The following is an 18363-nucleotide window of genomic DNA, read 5'->3' on the forward strand; positions in this document are numbered from 1 at the left end:
TCGTTCCCTGCTCAGTGTGAGCAGCAGAATAAGCCCCCATCCTGCCTCCTCCACCAGACACCAGACGGTGGGGGGAAATTACCCTCCTCCCTGCTCCCTTGCCGAGGGGTCCCTGCCAGCCAGCCTCTGGCTGGGACCCTTGCCTGCTGCTGAAGTAGTGAGTGTGCAGGGCCCTGATACAGCAACAACCCCTGTCCTGGTGATCAGGGAGCATGAGCCTCTTCCTCGCAGGGGGGCCATGAGCAGGTGTCAGAGCTGCCATGGACTGCGTGGGGCAGGTGGAGCACTGGGGCTCAGAAGGAGCCATAGCCCCTAAAGCTCCCCTAGCACCAAGTCCACTTGCCCTGTGCAGTCTGCAGTATTTCTGCCCACCCCACAGTGAGCCCCCACACTGGAAAGAGGCTCAGGCTCCGGGACATCATAACATGAGGTACAGCCCCTATCAGGGTCGCCTCCCACTTGTCACTCCAGAGGCAGGGGTGGGGCAAGAGGCTGACCAGCTGGGCCCCCTGGGGAAGGGCATGGAGGGGGGTTATTCCCCCCTCCCTCCAGCATCTGGGGGAGCTGCAGTCTCCTGGGCGTAAAGGGGAGGTAACCCTGCTCCATGCCCCCTGCCTAAGTGGGCACTGCCAGCCAGCCTCTGGCCCCAGCCTTGCCCCTGGAGTGGTAAGGGGAGAAGTAACCCTGATTGGGGCTGCAGCCCCTGTCATGGTGTCCTGGAGCCTCTTCCCAGCACAGGGGCTACACTGTGGGTGAGGGGGGGCACACTGCAGGGTGGGAAGCATTGCTACAGACTGGGTGGGGCAAGAAGCAGTGGTGTTGGAGGGGTGGGGTGCTATGGGCCCCTCCAAGCTCCAGTGCTGCTGCCCGCCCCACACTCATGGCCACCCTGATGGGAAGAGGCTCATGCTCCTGGACACCAAGACAGGGGCTGCTGCACCATCAGGGCCCTGCTCCCTCGCTGCTCCAGTGGCAGGGGCAGGGCCCCTTAGATGAGGAGGTAGAGTGGTGGGTTATTCCCTCCTCCATCCGAAGTGTGGTGGAGGGGCAAGGAGGAGGCTTATCTTGCTGCTTGCCCCATGCAGGGAGGAAGTAGCAGCTGCAGTGGTTGGGAGAAGTGGGGGTAGAGGGGATAATAACCCCCACCTCTGCCCCCTCTGCCTCAGGGGGCCATGCCAGCCAGAGTTTGGCCATGCCCCAGCCCCACTGGTGAAGCAGCAAGGGAGGAGTGCCCAGGGGATCCCAGCTCGGGTCCATGCCAGTGGGACAAAGAGTGGGAGAATTAAACCCCCTCCCTGGCTAGTTCACTCCAAGCTACTGCTGGAGCAGCCAGCAGAGACATGCAGGTCTCTGCTGGTGGGATGGGGAGTGGGGAATAAACTTTTTACCTGCTCCCTTCTGGGGCCAGCCTCTGGCCAGGCCCCCAACACTGCCTGTCTCTTCTCCAGCTAGGGAGCAGAGGGGTGGGGCCATTCCTCCTCCACTGGAGCAGAGAGTACAGCCCAACCTAGAGAGCATGCTGGGATTCTGGGGAACTCTGGATTGACTTAAATCTGAAAGGGGTCTGAGACAGAAGTTGCAGGTTTTAGCTCAATCAGTTAAGTCTAATACTACATTCAACCAAGTTTATCTCAAACTGGTTTTGGCTATTTTGAAACTGGTTTATATGCACTGACCTTATGTTTTGTTCCAGGTTTAAACCAGTTTCTGATCACTTTAACTGGTTTATATGTAACTTCTGTCCCTAGCTCTGAAGTCAATGGCTGAAACCAGTTTGGGTGGCTGAATACTGGCCTAGGCAGCATGCTTCCTGCTTAAGAAAATGTCAAAATTCTAAAGCATCTGGCGTGTAGAACCTGAATACATCTGACAGTTCTTTTTCTGGGTTAGCAGGTATTTGAACTTATTTATTCAATTTATATGTTTTTGTTCTTAGCAAGGCTCCAGGAAGCTTACAATAAGAGTAGGTACAAACATTCAAGAAGCCTGAGGCAGAATTGATCAAAACTCAGGTTTTTCTAAACTGCGTAGGTTGGGTCAGGATTGAACAGAACACATTTGCCCTTTTGTGTGGTAGGCACACAAATACCGGCATTGGCCGAGACCGGCAGGCTGGGGGCACTCTTGCTCATCTCCCAGCCTGCTGGAGACTGCTGTGGGCAGCCAAATGCAGCCAAGCGGGGGCCACCACTGGTTGGATGTTAGGGACATGTAACCTGCATGGTACTCAGATAGGTACCCCTTCTTCAAATGAAGGGATGTTAGTGGGTGCAGGCGCACCGTGGGAGGTGGAGCTGCTTGGCTGTGTGCAGCTCCCCTCCTCTCCCTACTGACACTTGGTGAGCCTTAACTATGTACAGTTTAATATGATTCAAGAGTTTACAGAATCAACTTATATACACTTATGCAATAAAAATATTTACAGTATATATATATTTGAACACACTCTACTAGTTCCTGACCCCACACTTAGGCCGGTCCCCCTGGGGCCCTCTTTGATTGGACTGCAGGTCCTGCCTTCCTACTCAGTGCCTTCCAGACCTGAGGGGAGGGGCCCTCAAGTATAACACAGGGATTGGTTTAGAGACTGATAATGATAGGGCTGGCAGTGGTAAGATGGTGATTAAATATTCATAACAGGGAGTTCATCAAACACAGTGCATTCAAATGTAATGATATGGTGCAGGGTTTACAAACGATAAGGCTCAGAGTTTACAAATGATAAGATGCAGGGTTTACAACATGAAATCAGAGAGGAAGGAAAGGAACAGCATAGAACAGTGGCACAACCGCTGCACCCCAGGAAGAAATGACTCCCTGGGGGCAGGGAGAATCAAAAAATACCACAAAGGGCACCCTTTAACCTTGCTTAAATTACACAGCTGGCCAGGCCTCAACCCAGGGAGCCCCTTTCCATCAGGGGCTTCCCCTTGTTACCAAATTTGCCCATTACTTTGGGGTGTGCTCATTTATTAGGGATAGTTTCTAGGGTCTTGGTGATTCTGTCAATGTGCTGCTTGTGTTACTATATGGAGCTGTATTTCTCCCTTCTGCAAGCCGTCACCCCCAGTGGAGCTATCTTGCAGGACTCAATCTCAATGGGACTGGGTTCCTCCAGTCACCAAATCAGTCATACACACAAACACACACAAATTAACGTGACACGCCTGATCTGGCCGGGCTGATCAGCATGGACAGGCTGACACCCTCATATGCCAAGAATCAGTTCATAAGAGCAACAATAAAACGCAGTCAGACACAAGCACACAGGTAAACAGAATCCCTCTGAATCCGGCTGGGTGTCCAGCTGACACCCTCATGGGCGAGCATTCAGTTCATAAGGGCACGTCTGAGTCAAACTGGGTCAATCAGCCTGTACAAGCTGATCCCCTTATGTATTTCAAACTCAGCACGTCCCAATCTTTGGCCTCTTGATGAGCAGACCCCACAATAATTTAGGCTTCACAGGGATCTTTAGCATAGGTAAAAGAAGCGTTGCTGCAGAGCACAGGAGGAAAAAGAAGCAGAGAAGGAAAAATATACCCAATTACTTCCAGTTTGCCTATAAAAGTTATTTATTGCTAAGCATATGAAATGTATAATAGTACTAGTAATAGACATGCAAAAGAAAAACAAGCACAATGACAATACTACCCTGGTTTCACTAAGTATTTGGGGAAACTTAGCTCAAGCTTAACTGATACAGTTCAGGTTCAGAAGTTTATGCCTAGAAAGAAGAGAGAACGCTGGGAATCTCACCAAGTCCACGGTACCCAGGCTGCAAAGCTGACAGTCACAGTCTGTAGCACAATCCTTGAAGAGAGAGACGATCTGTTCTTCCAGCATCCCAAGAACGACAGGGGATGGTGTCAGCACAGGAGTTTTCTTCTTCTTCTTTCTTTCTCCTTTTCTTTCTCCCTGCTTCTTCTTCTTCTTTCTTCTCTTTCTTCTTTCTTTTTTTAAGCACACACACTTACAGATTTTTATACCCTCAGTTCAGCTGCTTTGAAGCACCCTCAGTAGTGTAAATCATTGTCTTTTCTATTGACAAGGGGTTATCTGGTTTGGACCATCTCAGGAAACTGATTGATAATCAGGAAACACTTAAGATTAGGGAGTAACCCAAATACTTGGGAGCCAGCTTGAGATTCCTATGGATGGCAGATATCCTGATGGGATATCTCATGGTTTCTTCAGGAACAATAGATAGCTTGCAGTATCAGGATTTTGGATTTTTACTTGTTGTGCACAAGCCTGAGCTTAGCATGACTTTTCCAGATTTTACTATAGTCTTTTAACAGACTTAAAGCAATTATTGGGGTGCTCATAACCTTTTGTGGAGAGGACTCCCACCAGTCGTCTCGGGAAAGATACGACAACACCTGGGATTAGGGCTCCAGCAGGCTGGATGCTGTGATGAACCCTTAACCATTGTTCAAATGTTGCCCGTACCCCCTCGGACTCGGTCTCTTGCCTCAGCATTCCCTCACCCGGCAACCGAGTTTTAGTCAATCAAGTTTAAATAGGCCTCCCATAGTGGGACCGGGGAATGTACGGCCCGAGATGCCTATTAAACTTAGAGCTGTGTGTGTGTGTCTGGGGGGAGAAAAGTCCTTAGCAAATCCAGATTAGAACTGGTCTAATAAATGCTGAGCTGGGTGTGTGTGAACATGGGTTAATTAACATTGGAAGCACAGATTCCCCATCATGCAGCGCTCTCCTGCTTCTCTGGTCCCAGAATTCACTGCAGTCTCTGCTTCAGGCTTTCTGTTTTCCATCTCTCATGTAAATGAATGGTCATCTGGTTCCATCTCAGATGCAGATGAGACCGAGGGCAGTTGTTCACTCTTATCACCCTTATCTGGAGAGTTTTAGGTGCGTCTCTCACTGCATCTTAATCAGTTTCGTTTATGTAGAGGAGGGGAGGGGGGGGGGGGAGTCCTTTGTGAGTCAGACAGACTGCATCCTGTGCCAGGGTTGCCCAAGAATACAGAGCTGAGGCGTAACACCCTCCACCACCCACCACAGAGGGGAGGGCCCTCTCCCCTGTGGGAATCCCCTTCCAGGGCAACTCACAACTCCCTAGGACTCACCGAAACTGCACTTGTCTCCAGGGGTGAGGTGTCTCCTTCTTTTGCGGGAGGCCCTCAGGGGGCTCTCTTGGCCTGTTAGCCCGCTCTCAGCCCAATGCACTGTCCTGTGAACTGAAGACCCTATCCAGCCTTGTGCAGAATTGGAGACCCATGCTGCTCGTGCAGCCACTGGGTCCCTGCAACTCTATGGTCCTGTGCACTATCCTGTGTGCTACTGGCCCCATTCTTGTCTCATGCAGGATTGGAGACCCACACTGCTTGTGCAGCCACCGAGGTCCTGTCTGCTCTTGGACCCTCCATACACCAGCCTGTCCACCATCGTCCCTGCCTCATGCAGGGGGTTGGAGACCTGAGCTGCCCAGTGCAGCGCCCAAGGTCCGGTCTGCTCCTGGACCTATGCACCATTGATACACTCCCTTCAAAACAGGGCTGGGGATGTAGCCACTTGCCGCTCTCTATTTGGCGAGGCATCTTCAAGATACTTCTGGGGCAACTGCTCCAGCCTGCTGGTCAGCTCAACCAGCTCTTCAAAGCCCTCTTCACCATCCCTCATCAAAGCGGCCTGTGTGCTGGGCACGATGACTTTTTATCTTCTCTGGAGGCTCTGCCCCCAGATTGAGAATGGGACAATCAGAAAGAGGCAGGTTTACTTCCCCCCCGGTCTGCCTTTTTGCCTCACCCCTAAGTAGGGGTAGGGCAAGCCTCTCTCCTTCCCTTACCTGATTGGTGGGGAAGGGGAAATGCTCCACCAATCACTCTGGGCTCCTTTTAGCCAGCAAGCTGGGCTGCTGCCAGCAAGCCTGCCACATACATGCCCCCAACCCTCTGCTGTCAGCCACAAGGAGGTGGGGAGCAGCACAGAGTCCCTCCCCAACCCCATCCCCTACTAGGGGCTGATTGCCAGTGGCAGTGGGGGGGGAGAGATAGAGGAAAGTGGAGGTTCCCAATGCATGAACCCAGCCCTCCCAGACCCAGCCAGAGCAGCGGGGGGGAGGGAGGGGGGCTGCAGGTGGGAGCTTCCCCCCTTCCCTGGTGCCTGGCCCAGTGCTGCTTCTTTCCCCAGCTCCAGCCCCACAACAGCTGTCAGTAGTGGGGGGAGGAAGGAAAAGTGGAGGCCTCTGCTATACAATGCCCCCCAGCTGTTCTGGCTGGGGAGGGGGAGGGGGGAAGGGTCTGTACAATGTAGACCTCCACTTTCTTCCCCCCTCCCCCACCACTGACCACTTGTGTGGTGCAGACCTGGGGAAAGGAGCCACACTGAGCTAGGCAGCTAGGGATGGGAGAAGCTCCCATTACGCAGCTCCCCCTAGCTGTGTTGACTCCCCCACTTCCCAACCCAGCTGGCAAGTACAGGCACGAAGCAGAGCTGAGGAGCAGAGTGCCAACAAGGTTCATTTGTAACAGCCCAGTGCTTGGCCAGAACAGACAACCATGAGCTGAGGCTAGCCTGTTGCTGTGCAAAAGGGGGGGGGAGGAGGTTGTCAGCGTGCCCCAGCAAAGCATCCTGGGATTCTAACTGCGACCTAACTTAAGTCAAGAGGATATCTGATGTAGAAATTTGGTGGACTAGTTTAACCTAAACTGATTACATCCGATACTACAACCATCCAGGTCTATATTACACCAGGTTCCAACCATTTCAACCAGTTTATTTCCACTGAATTTCTGTTCTGTTACAGGTTTAGACCAGTTTCTGATCACTAATGCCATCACTTATAGTAGTTTAAGTATAATGTCTGTACCTTAGAGAAACAGAATACTTATAAAACAAGAATGACAGAACTACTTAAATGGAAACTAGAATATCAGCATAAGACAGAGACCCTTTAAACATCATCTCTGCATACTTTTGTTTACCTAATGCCTGCCCGCATAGGAAGGTCTTATAGCACTTCAGAAAGATGCCCAAGTGCTAGCAGTGGTGGGCCTCAGGCAACAAGGGGATGCAGAGCTGAGGCATGCCTGCTGAAAACAAGCCCACTATTTTCACCATTAGGCATAGCACATTAACAGTACTTGCAGAGGGTTGCTCTTAAGGACTTTAGGACTGAGGTGGGACATAAGGGAGAAGGTAGTTCTATAGGTATGTAGGGCCAGGACAGTTTAAGGCCTTATAGGTCAACACCAGGACCTTGAATTGCTCCTGGAAAGCTATTGGGAGATAGTGTAGATTCTGGGACTCTTAAGTTATGTACTCCTAGAGACCCAACCCTGCCAGAGAGCAGGCCACCACATTATACAACATTTGCATCTTTCTATCTTTAAGGGCAGCCTTAACATAGAGCACATGTCAGTAGTTTAGCTTCAAGGTTGAGAATGCATGGGTGATAGTAGCGAGATCCAAATTTGATGGGAAGTGAATATGTAGTTGAATATGTATGAAAACAGGGTTTTATAAAGGAAAGTGTAATGTACCCCTAATTAAATGCATCACTGACTGCTCCTCTCATAAAGTGGAAGGACTAAGCAGATTGTATCCCTTTGAGTTCGGGATTAATTCAAGTTCCTTCTTGTTACATGGAGGTTTTTTGAGTAGGGGGAAGGCTTGTTTTAAAGATTCTTGTTAAAATAATATTCAAGGCCAGGTGAACAGTTTGAATTAAATTAAAATTGCAGCCACAAGACCTTAGGGAGATACAAACTTCAAAGACTATACAAGCAGTGTTCATCCAAAACCTATTTGCTATGCAAACTATTAACAAGTTTCCCTAGCAACAAGCACTTTCTTATCAAAGACCTGCTCTCCCAAAACATATCTATAATAGATTCTATATCCCATAATCTCTAGGTCTTATAATGCTAACTAAAAGCATGTATTGTTGTTTTGTCCCTTCATTTGCATACTGTTTCTTAGCTCTTGAATATGCTAACAATAATAATAATAATGGAGACTAGTGTAAGTTTTTATTACTGAAGTTAAGCTAGCATATCTAAACATAAATTAAAAAATTAAAAAGTCCTTTACAGCCTAATGAATCTTTTTTCTCATACCTTCCCCAGAAAATATTATTTTTGCTAGTGACCTAATAAGAAAATTAATTCTGCTACTGTTCAACAAATGCTTCATTGCCATCTAAACAAGTTCCACTTCATTAAGTGAAAACATGTTTATTTTACAATAAGGATAAACACTGCTAATAACAGTTAATACATGCAAACATTTATCTGAATTGTTCTTTATACCTGAAAATGAACGATATTAATTCCCGTGTATGAAATAAAAAAAAAACAACAAACATTCTGAGGATTTTTGTTTGTTTGTTTTTCAGGCAAAATTCTGTTAACATTCACAGACATTAGCTAAGTTAAGACAATTGAAAAAGCTATACTTTATTTACATATTTCAAACTTCATATTTTGAAAATTCAATGAGAAATGTTTTATTTTGAGACATTATTTTTTGAATGATCACTTTCACTTCCTGTCTTCCTTATACGAAGAACAAATAACCTGTTACAGAACTATAATGGTGTCTGTTTCCTTATCCTTACCTTATTTTAGAATGTCCCTCTGAATATAGTTCTAACTGGATTTTGTTGACAAATTAAATATTTTAAGTTACCTAGTTAGTTATCTAATATATGACATCCCAGTATATGTACATGCTTCTATGGTTGTTATTTGTACAATTTAATTTGCAAAAAACTCACAATTAACACTGTGCAATGTTGCAATTTAATCTTCCGGCCTTGAATACTTCAGCTTCTTTTTAGGAAAAAAGACTAAAGACAAGGGATGTTTTGGAAACCTACTCTTGAATCTTAGTTTTTTTTCAAGAGGGGAACAGATGGAGGTTGTTTGGATACTGCTATTTTTAAGTGGAGAGGGTTCGTTTTAGTTTAAAATCTCCAACTTAAAAAAAAAAATGAATTCTACTCTAGGTAGATTGATGTGTGACATGGATGTTGGATGCTCATCTATCTCCTTGTTAAAATTCCATCACCAAAAAAAACAACCTTATTGGGGGATTCATCTGCCTCTGCTTAGTTATTGTAGGAGCCCTTAGTCAGCAAATCCCTATGGAGAGATTTCCATCTTCAATAAATACTGACTGGGAACTGGAAACACTGTCCCTGACCACTTCTTTAACCATGGACAAACGGACTTGAGACTTGATCTTATTTCTAGTGGGATGGATTCATTCATACTGTATTCGTGGGCACTTATACCTGTGCAAAGTCAGTGTAAAACACTGCCAAATCAAAACAGAAGCATTTCACATCTTTTGGTGGCCTAGTTCCCACTGATATAAATTAAAACTGAAAGAACATCTAATATAGGACAATTGACTAGATAAGGTAATAAGAATAAGGCATTTCTCATAAGCCTCCATCCTCCAACTACACTTTTTATATGCCAAGAGTTAACTTCCCAAACTGACCTGTGTGTCATGTTATTATTCCCAAAACAAAAATCTGTTTTCCTAGCACAAAAAAACCCTCAAAAGTGGCTGAAAGGTTTTTGTAAAAATTCTCAACAGCAGCAAAATGTCTCTTTTGGCAAGGAACAAGCAAGGGAAATTTCTGGATCGAAAGATAATTTTTCAGGAGTAACTCCTGAAAAGTATACATGAAATTATTTTGCACCCAAAACTATAGCAACTTTTGAAATGCTACTTTGCAAATTTGAACAATCCCCATCTTCTGCCTCTCTCTTTCTTCTCTTTCAGAATTCCATTTACTGATGAGAATGATCAACCATTTTGATAGACATAGCAAACTATGTAATGCCTGAAGAGGAAAAGAGGGAGAATGAGAAACAGCACCAGGCAACACAACAAAAAGGCTAGCTGTGCAGCTCCCATCTGCATGGCTATTATTTCATTAAAGGTTTCTGTGATAACTCACTGCCAAACTATCTGACATTTTGATTCTATTGACATAACATAAACAAAGACCATCCAGAGGGACCATACCTGCAATCACTACTATGATCCAAAGCTCTTGAAAATCAATGAAAAGCCTTGCATTTATTTCAGAGGATTTGGATCATGTTGGCAGTGTTTACTACAGCTGGCAGTAAGTCTTTGTATAATATTGGCTCCCTCGATCATAGCAAAGGTTAGATAAAAAAGAGCTGGAATGGTAACTGCTATACAAGAATCCGCTGGTTTTTTTTCCACTTTGTTTTATTTTTAAGAGCTATGAATGTATAAAGTGTTTTATCATCCGTTCTGTGGATGCACTGACTTCCCTCAATAGACAAATTCTGGCATAGACACAACTTTGCCTCAAAAGGATGATCCTTTTGCATTGAAGAGGAATCTCATCAAGTGTAGAGTCTGACTAGCAGCTCCTATGCTACTTCCTCTGAATGCAGGTAGTTGCACAGCTCATGGGAAGGGGCATGGTTAGGAAAACAGTAGGCCTTACTGGGCATGTCCACACAAGATGCTTTGATGTGCAGTGGACTGTTGTACTGCTCATTAGTGTATCACGGCAAAAAACATGCTAATGTGCAATAAAATTAGTCCACTGTGCATTAAGCATCACAAAAACAATGTTTGCCTTTTTGCTACTTCACATTAGCCCAGCTACTGTGCCTTTATCTAGTACCTCATATTAGAGGTACTAAACTTAATGCACAGCAGCAAAGGCACGTTAATGAATGTGTAGATGCCCATTAATCCCTAGCTGCCAAAGTGACCCTTTTGATTTATTGGTGGGCAGTGCAAATTAGAGCAGCCTACAATCTGCTCTAAACTATACTGGGGAGTAGCACAGAACAGAGAAAGTGAAGAAAGATGTGAAGAGACACATTTTGTGCTATTCTCTCAGTCTTTGCCACGTGAAATCTGTATTTAACTGCCCACATGTTATTGAAAAACCCATCCAAACAGATTATGGGCCATATTCTCCTCTTCTACTGCTGCAAATGACAAGTAGCTCCGTAGTAGGGTATGATTCACATCTGGTAAGGTCGGCTTATATTGGGGGGGGGGGGGAATCAGAATTCATGTGAAAGAAGAATCCCACACGTACGCCAGTCTCTTCTCCCAGAAATATAGGCAAAATGCTGCATTGCAGAGAAAAGGAAAGATGGACTTGCTAACATAAAATGTTTAATGTAGCTGTAACTTCTGGTTTGAGGCTACAAAGTTGGAAAAAACCTTCGAGTCAAAAAGGTGTAATTCACTTTATTGATGTGGTTGTTTTTTTCAGCAAATACATTGAGAACTCTGAACAGGAGAAATACTGATATTCTGACAAGTGAGCAGCAGGAAGCAAAGAGAATCTTTACATCAGCATCACCCTCATTAGTCATGCTAAAGATGGAAAAATAATTAAAAATCAGATGGTACATGGAAAGGAGCAGGATTAATTTAAGGGGCTTGTAACAACAAACTTCTCAACCCAAGAGCTTGTATGTAATATAAAGACTCCCTTATGTTTTTAGTTTACAAATGATGTAATTGGAAATTGAACTCATATGACACAGCAATAAGAATACCCTTTATCAACATCTTCAGCTGACATCAATAGGACTGTACGGAAGAGCTAGACTGATTAACACCAGTTGACAAGCAGCCCACTGATTTTCAAAAGCAGCTCCACTGATGTAAAAATTTGGGGAACATGAGGCTTAATCTATAAGAGGACCTACATCCTCCTAAATGGTCCTGTCAAAACCAGTCTCAAAAACATTGGGTTTAGCTATATAGCACCACATCAGCAGGGCAGATCCTGGCTGGGTTAGTGTGCCAGGCTGCATTGTGAGAATGCCTTCTAGGGCACATCTGGAACTGTGTTTCTCAATCAGGAGGCTACAAAATTCAGAAAATTATGGGACAGTTTCTTAAGTCTAAAAAGACTGAAAAGCACTGCTCTAGGTGTCCTTCAAGATTATAAAAAAAAGTAGGAGGCAAGTGTGAAGGCCTTGTTGGTACAGTGAAGTTTTACCAGCTCTCCTGAACCAGGTATTCTACCAGAGCCCTACTTCCCCCCAGCTCAGAGGTGCTCCTGTTCTGGTTGAAGAATGTCATTTTTCTTTGGTTTAGATTTCCTAAGAAAGTTGCTCTGGCCACTGGTAACCACAGAAACAGGGAGTGCTGTATAACTGTAGCAACACCCAATACATATACATACAGACATATACACATACTTATATACATATTTACACATATATATACATACATATACATATACAAGTATATATACATATATATATATATATATACATATACACACACACACACATATATTTGTGTACATATATGTGTGTATATGTATGTGTATACATGTATATATTTATATATGTATGTATATAAGCATATATATACATATACATATATATGCATATATGTGTGTGCATATATATGCATATATGTATATGTGCAAATATATGTGTATATATGTATACACATACATATACATACATACATATGTATACACATACATGTGTATACACATACATGTGTGTGTACGCGTGTGTGCGCGCATGTGTGTGTATTTATATATATGATAGATCTGCATTCCCTTCCCTTCCCCAATTATTTCTGGTGTTTCTTTCTCTCCCTCTCTATTCCCTAAAGACAAGCATAAGTGAGCTCAGACTTAAGATAAGCTTTAACATTTTTATTTTGGTAGCAAGTTTTTGGTTTTGGATATCCACTGTTTTATATTGTATTATTATTATTAGGTTTGTACTGATTCTTACTGTTGTATATCGTATTATTATCATTTTTGTATTGATTTTTATTGTTTCATATGGATATTGTATGGTTTAGGCCTGTGTTTGTAAGTGAACCAAAGTCATGTCAAGTTTCCATTTTATATGTCAAGCCTCCATCTTGTGTCATCTGCCCGGGCATCCCCTGTGTTGCAACTGTATGAGTCACGTACCCCTCCCATGTAAACTGGTTTCCAGATGAATGAGAGTAATTGGCAATGATAGAAACACAATGGTAGGAGGACTCTACTGAATGCCTGTAATGACAGGGCCATCACCTCACATTGATTCATCCAGGAACCACGGACCTCACCCAGGAACAGAGACAAGAACCCAGCATTTGAAAGACCAAAGACCCTGCAGAACCAGCAACTCTCACCATTACAGACACCCAAAACTGCACATCCCTGCATGAAGCACACATGCTCAGTAGGCCAGGGGCTGACCCTTGCCTGGGCATGCCTCCTGTCACTAGGGTCACACAAGGTCTGCCCCTATAAAAAGAGGCAGTGAAGACAGACCTAGTGGGATGCCCTCTCCATCTGGACCAGCACCATGCCACACCACCTATCCACCCAGAGGCCCTGCCGGTGACCCTCCTCTGGAAACAGCTACTGGACAAGGACCCCTTTCCAGCCTGGATAGGTAGGTATCACCCCTTACCCCCTCTTCAACCACGGACTTGGACTCTGCTTCTCTTCCCTACCTGGACTCCAGCCCTTCCACTGAGTCTTTTACTCCTGCTGCCGTTGTGGGGGGGGGGGGGGGGGGGGGGAGGGGGTGTGAATCAATAACTTCATGGGGCTGTGTAGTGTGTTTTCTGTGTAATAAAACTGTTATTTGGACCCCTAAGTTGGGTTTTGCTTTACTATGGTTTGGCCCTGCTCCAATCTCTGCTCCTCGCCCTCTAACTTCTGTCTCATTTCTCCCTCTCCTGCTTCTGGCTCAGTGCCACCTTTTAGTCTCTCCTGCCACTTTTTCTGTGATTTTCTTCTCTCCCCCTGCTCCTACTGCCTTTTCCCTGTGACTTTCTGTTGCCTTTCTCTGCTTTCCTGCTGCCTTTCAGTCTCTCCTGCCACTTTTCCTGTGATTTTCTGTTGTCCATCTCTCTGTTTTCAGGCTTCCCCCGCACCTTCTGTAGTCACCCCCCCCCCCCCCCCAGCTTCCCAGCTTGTCGTAGCTGTTCTGCAGTTTTCTCCAGCACCTGGAGCCTTTCTCCAGCTCCCAGCACCTACGGCTACTCCCTGCAACTTTTCTAGGTGCCCCAAAGTTATCCTCTAGATCCCCACACCCAGAGCCCCTCTTTAACACCCACACTTTCCCTTAATCCCATTTCCCCTCTCCCAACCTACCTTTTTAGCTCCCCCATTGCTCTGGCTCCAGTCCCAGCCTCTGTGCCGGCATCGCTCCCCTGTTCTGTAGGCTTTGGGCATTGTCTTTTAATCAATTAAAATCAATTAACCTAAAGTTACCCCCAGCCTCAGCTCTTCAGCCCATGCCCCTCTAATCTACCGGTTCTAATCCCAGTCCCCGTGACTTTCATTCCCAGCAACTTTCACTCCCTACACTCCTACTTTCTTACCTTAACCTTAGCCCAGGTACCCCAAGCACACGCATACACACTGTACCATCCAAGTTAGGAACTTACGTGTATGTGTATATATATATATATATATATATATATGGCATTGTGTGCATGATATATGAATTGGTGATCTGTGTCTAACTTTTGGGGTGTATAGTGTATGTGTTTGAATTGGTGATAGGTATGCATTTGCCTAGGCTGGTTTGGATGTGTATGTGCCTGAGCTGGTAGTGTGCGTGTGTATGCACCTAATTGATTTGTGTGTTTGTATATGTGCAATTGTGTCACACCCTCCTGTCTAACAGCGCAATATTGAGATCCTGAGATTTGGCCTGACCCCACAGGGCAACATAACAAATGGAATATTTGATAGAAAGGACAGTTTTAGACTGTTTCATGCATAGAGCTCTGAGCATGAAAGGGACTCCATTTGGACTGCAAGAACCTGGATCTTTATTTAAAATGCCACATGCTCTGTCCTTGCACCAAGGACAGCAGTGTATGCTTGGAGCTTTTGAGTAATTCTCCAAACACATAGAGCTTCCTGGCATCACCCTCAAAATCATCCCCACTACAACTAGTAAAACAACCTGCTGATTCCTGCAGGTTGTTACAAGCTTCAGGCCCTTGCTGGAACTCTGCCTTGATGTCAGTTCATAGTTGTCCCATGCCCTTCCCATGACTACAGTGCTCCTGCTGAGAGTGTCATGCAGTACACCACTGCACAATAGCTTTGCATTGGATTAGTGAAAATGAGTCCTTTCCTAATGGGTTATGGTTCTATTCTGTATAGTTAGTAGTGAATATGGATGTTGCCTTTTATTGTATTTTCCCTTGCACTGTCCCTTTTAGGTCAAAGCCCTCATTTTCAGCACTGCAGGGGTCAGGGTTTTTTGCAGCAGTTTTGCAGCACTGGGGACTCCATTTTCCCTGTCTGGAGGAGCCAGGGGACATATTCTTGGTTCCTTTCAGTCACTGGGACTGGGCTGGGTCAAGGCCAGGGACAGAGCAAGTATATGTTTTGCATACATACTAGAGCAATTGATAAGATTGACCCTGGATAGGATTTCAGAGAGTTATGTTAATAAATACTTGTTAGTTCAACACAGGAGTGTCCAGGGTGTTGTTGCTGAACTCACAACATATCATCTGGCAATGAGGATGAGATTGCTTGCTAAAGACACCCTTAGATTGTGAGGACAAAATTTTGAGGCCAGGTTGTGTTTTGTCATTGGAGGGACGTTTTTGTTTGTTTGTTTTCTCTACTATGGCTGATGTTAGTTAAGATGGCTATATTGGGTCATATAGAAGAATTAGATGTGAGCCAGCAGGCCTCTTGGGACTCTTATGCTGAAAGGCTTTCCTATTACTTGGAAGCCAACAAAGTGGAAAACCCAGAACAAAAGCATGTGATCCTCTTGACAGTCTGTGGTGCCAAAACATTTGCCATTGTTTGTTCCCTCACAGCATCTGCTTTACCAAACACTAAGACTTATGGTGAACTAATTGCTCTGCTAAAGGCACATTTTCGACCAAGGCCATCTGTTACCCTGCAGAAATTTCATTTTTCAATGGGACCAAAAGGCCAATGAAGGCATAGCAGATTACCTGGCTGAGCTCCATCGTGTTGTCAAATTTTGTGACTTCGGTGATCTCCTGGATGGCCCACTTCACAACCATATTATCTGTGGGGTTCAAAATGAAGCAATACAACTTTTCCTGCTCTCTGAATGAAATTTGACCTTGGCTACTGCAGAAGAAAAAGCCTTGGCATCTGAAGTAAACATCCCATAAACATGAGAGATATTCACTAGGTAATCTCCAGCAATTGCCACATACTCCAAAAAGGTCAAGAATCAGATCATCACCAGCAAATTCAGCAGATTATACTCTCACCAACAGCACCACATAAGCCAATTAATCCACAGACATGTTTGAGTTGTGGCGGCCAACATACACGAAGGGAGTTTAGGTTTAGGAATGCAGTGTCATGCCTGTAAGAAGGGCCATATAGAGAGGGTTTGCTGCTCAAAGGCCAGTTCTGAGAGACAAAAAGACTGTGGCAAATGCATTCACTCCCAAACCACTCACGGGTTAAAGTCCTCCCCAGAACATGAGATACGAAAACTATATTTGATTCAAAGTGTTGGTGTTGTTGGAATAAAGGTTCTGAGATGATTGCAACTGTAGTAATAAATGGATAGAAGTGAAAAACGGAAGTGGACTTGGGTTCAGGAGTATCCTTCATAGATGAAAGCACATTCTTTCAGTTGTTTTGGCACCCTTGCCCCAAGTTATTGAAACCTGAGTGTCGCCTGCATGATTACAATGGACAGATTGTGGAAACTTTGGGTAACTGCAGTGTAGATGTCCAGTATGGATCTGTTAGACAGTGTCTACCCCTCATTGACATGAAGGATTTCTACAAAAGCCTTCTGGGAAGAAATTGGTTCTCACCATTGGGAATCAGTATTCAAGGTATAAATAGTCTCTGCACAGAAGGTCTGAGAAACCTTTCAAGGAAGTTTCCCCAGGTATTCTCCAAGGAATTAGGAAATTACTCGGGTCCACCTGTGATGTTTCAAATGGATCCTGTGATAGCCCCTATCTTTATGAAGGCTCGGCATATACCTTTCACACTGCAGCCAAAAATTGATGCAGAATTAGATCGGCTTATTGCTCAAGGGGTCCTCGAGCCAATCGTACATACAAGCTGGGCCACAGAAATCATTCCTGTTTTAAAACCTAATGGCAGTGTTTGCATCTGTGGGGATTACAAGTGCACTGTTAATAAAGCACTTAAGCAGGACCCACACCCAGTGCCTGCCATTAACCAGTTACTGTCTGTTCTTGGAGGAGGGAAGGTTTTTGCCAAACCTGACCTTGCTCAAACCTATCAGCAACTGATAGTTGATGACAAGGTTGCTGAGGCCCATACAATAATTTCACACCAGGGAGCATTCCGTGTCAAGCGCCTCCAGTTTGGAATTTCTGTGGCACCAGGAATTTTCATGGAGAAAATGCTAGCAGGAATTCCCTGGGTTGTTCCATACTTCAGTGATGTGCTGGTCATGGGGCCATCTCAAGAGACATTCACTGAGAGACTCAGAGACGTTTTACAGAGATTCAATAAAGCAGGTATCAGGGTAAAATGAGAGAAATGTCATTTGAGAGATTCCAGTATAAACTTTCTGGGGATATCAAATTGATGCAAACTGATGTCTTCAGTTGAAGACAAGGTAAAAGCAATACATGATGCCCCTATACCAAAATGGAGACAGGATCTTCAAACATTCCTAGGACTTCTCAATTTTTATCACATCTTCTTGAAAGACAAAGCCATCATAGTAGAGCCTCTTCATCATTTATTGGATAAAGGAGCTCAGTGGAAGTGGACTTACCAGCACAAAGATGCTTTCCAGGGCATCAAGAAGTTGCTGACATCAGACTCTGTCCTTGTTCACTATGATGAACAAAAGCCACTGTCCATTACTTGTGATGCCTCACCGTTTGGTTTTGGCACTGTTTAATGACTTCAATGAGTTTCTGAGTACCACGAGATTAACCTAAATCCCCTAAATCCCAGCTCATTGGGGTATCCACAATATGATCCTTCCTATTTTTACTACACTATACAGGAATCAACATAAACTACTAACACATTTTCTTGCAGTAACGTAGAAGTTTTCTATTTAATTAAATGCCTTCTGTTTTGAAAGTTTTGGAGTCATAGCATAGCCAGGGTGATCCAAGAATTATGTGAGAGGCAAGGGTTTTTTTGGAGTGATACCTTTTATTGGACCAACTGCTTGTGTTAATAAATGGTTGGGATAAAGCTAGGGTAAAACATTCAAGGCATTCTTCATCAGATGAAGCCATGTCTCATAACTTCTTTTTGTTCCACAGTTGACAGCCTCCTTAAGTGACATTTGTCATTTAATTTTACACATGGAGTGTGTAAAAACAAGTCATTAGTTATTTGGTATTTAGCACAGGCTGTTTTCCCAAACCTGAGGA

At 44.7% G+C, this 18363-nt stretch overlaps 1 pseudogene; it reads left to right on the top strand.

Moving 5' to 3' along the window:
* The first annotated feature begins 15632 nt into the window (after positions 1 to 15632).
* LOC102557798 (uncharacterized protein K02A2.6-like) lies at positions 15633 to 17876 on the top strand (annotated as a pseudogene).
* Positions 17877 to 18363: the final 487 nt, after the last annotated feature.

This window comes from Alligator mississippiensis, chromosome 3 (assembly GCF_030867095.1).
Source record: "Alligator mississippiensis isolate rAllMis1 chromosome 3, rAllMis1, whole genome shotgun sequence".
Taxonomy (NCBI): domain Eukaryota; kingdom Metazoa; phylum Chordata; order Crocodylia; family Alligatoridae; genus Alligator; species Alligator mississippiensis.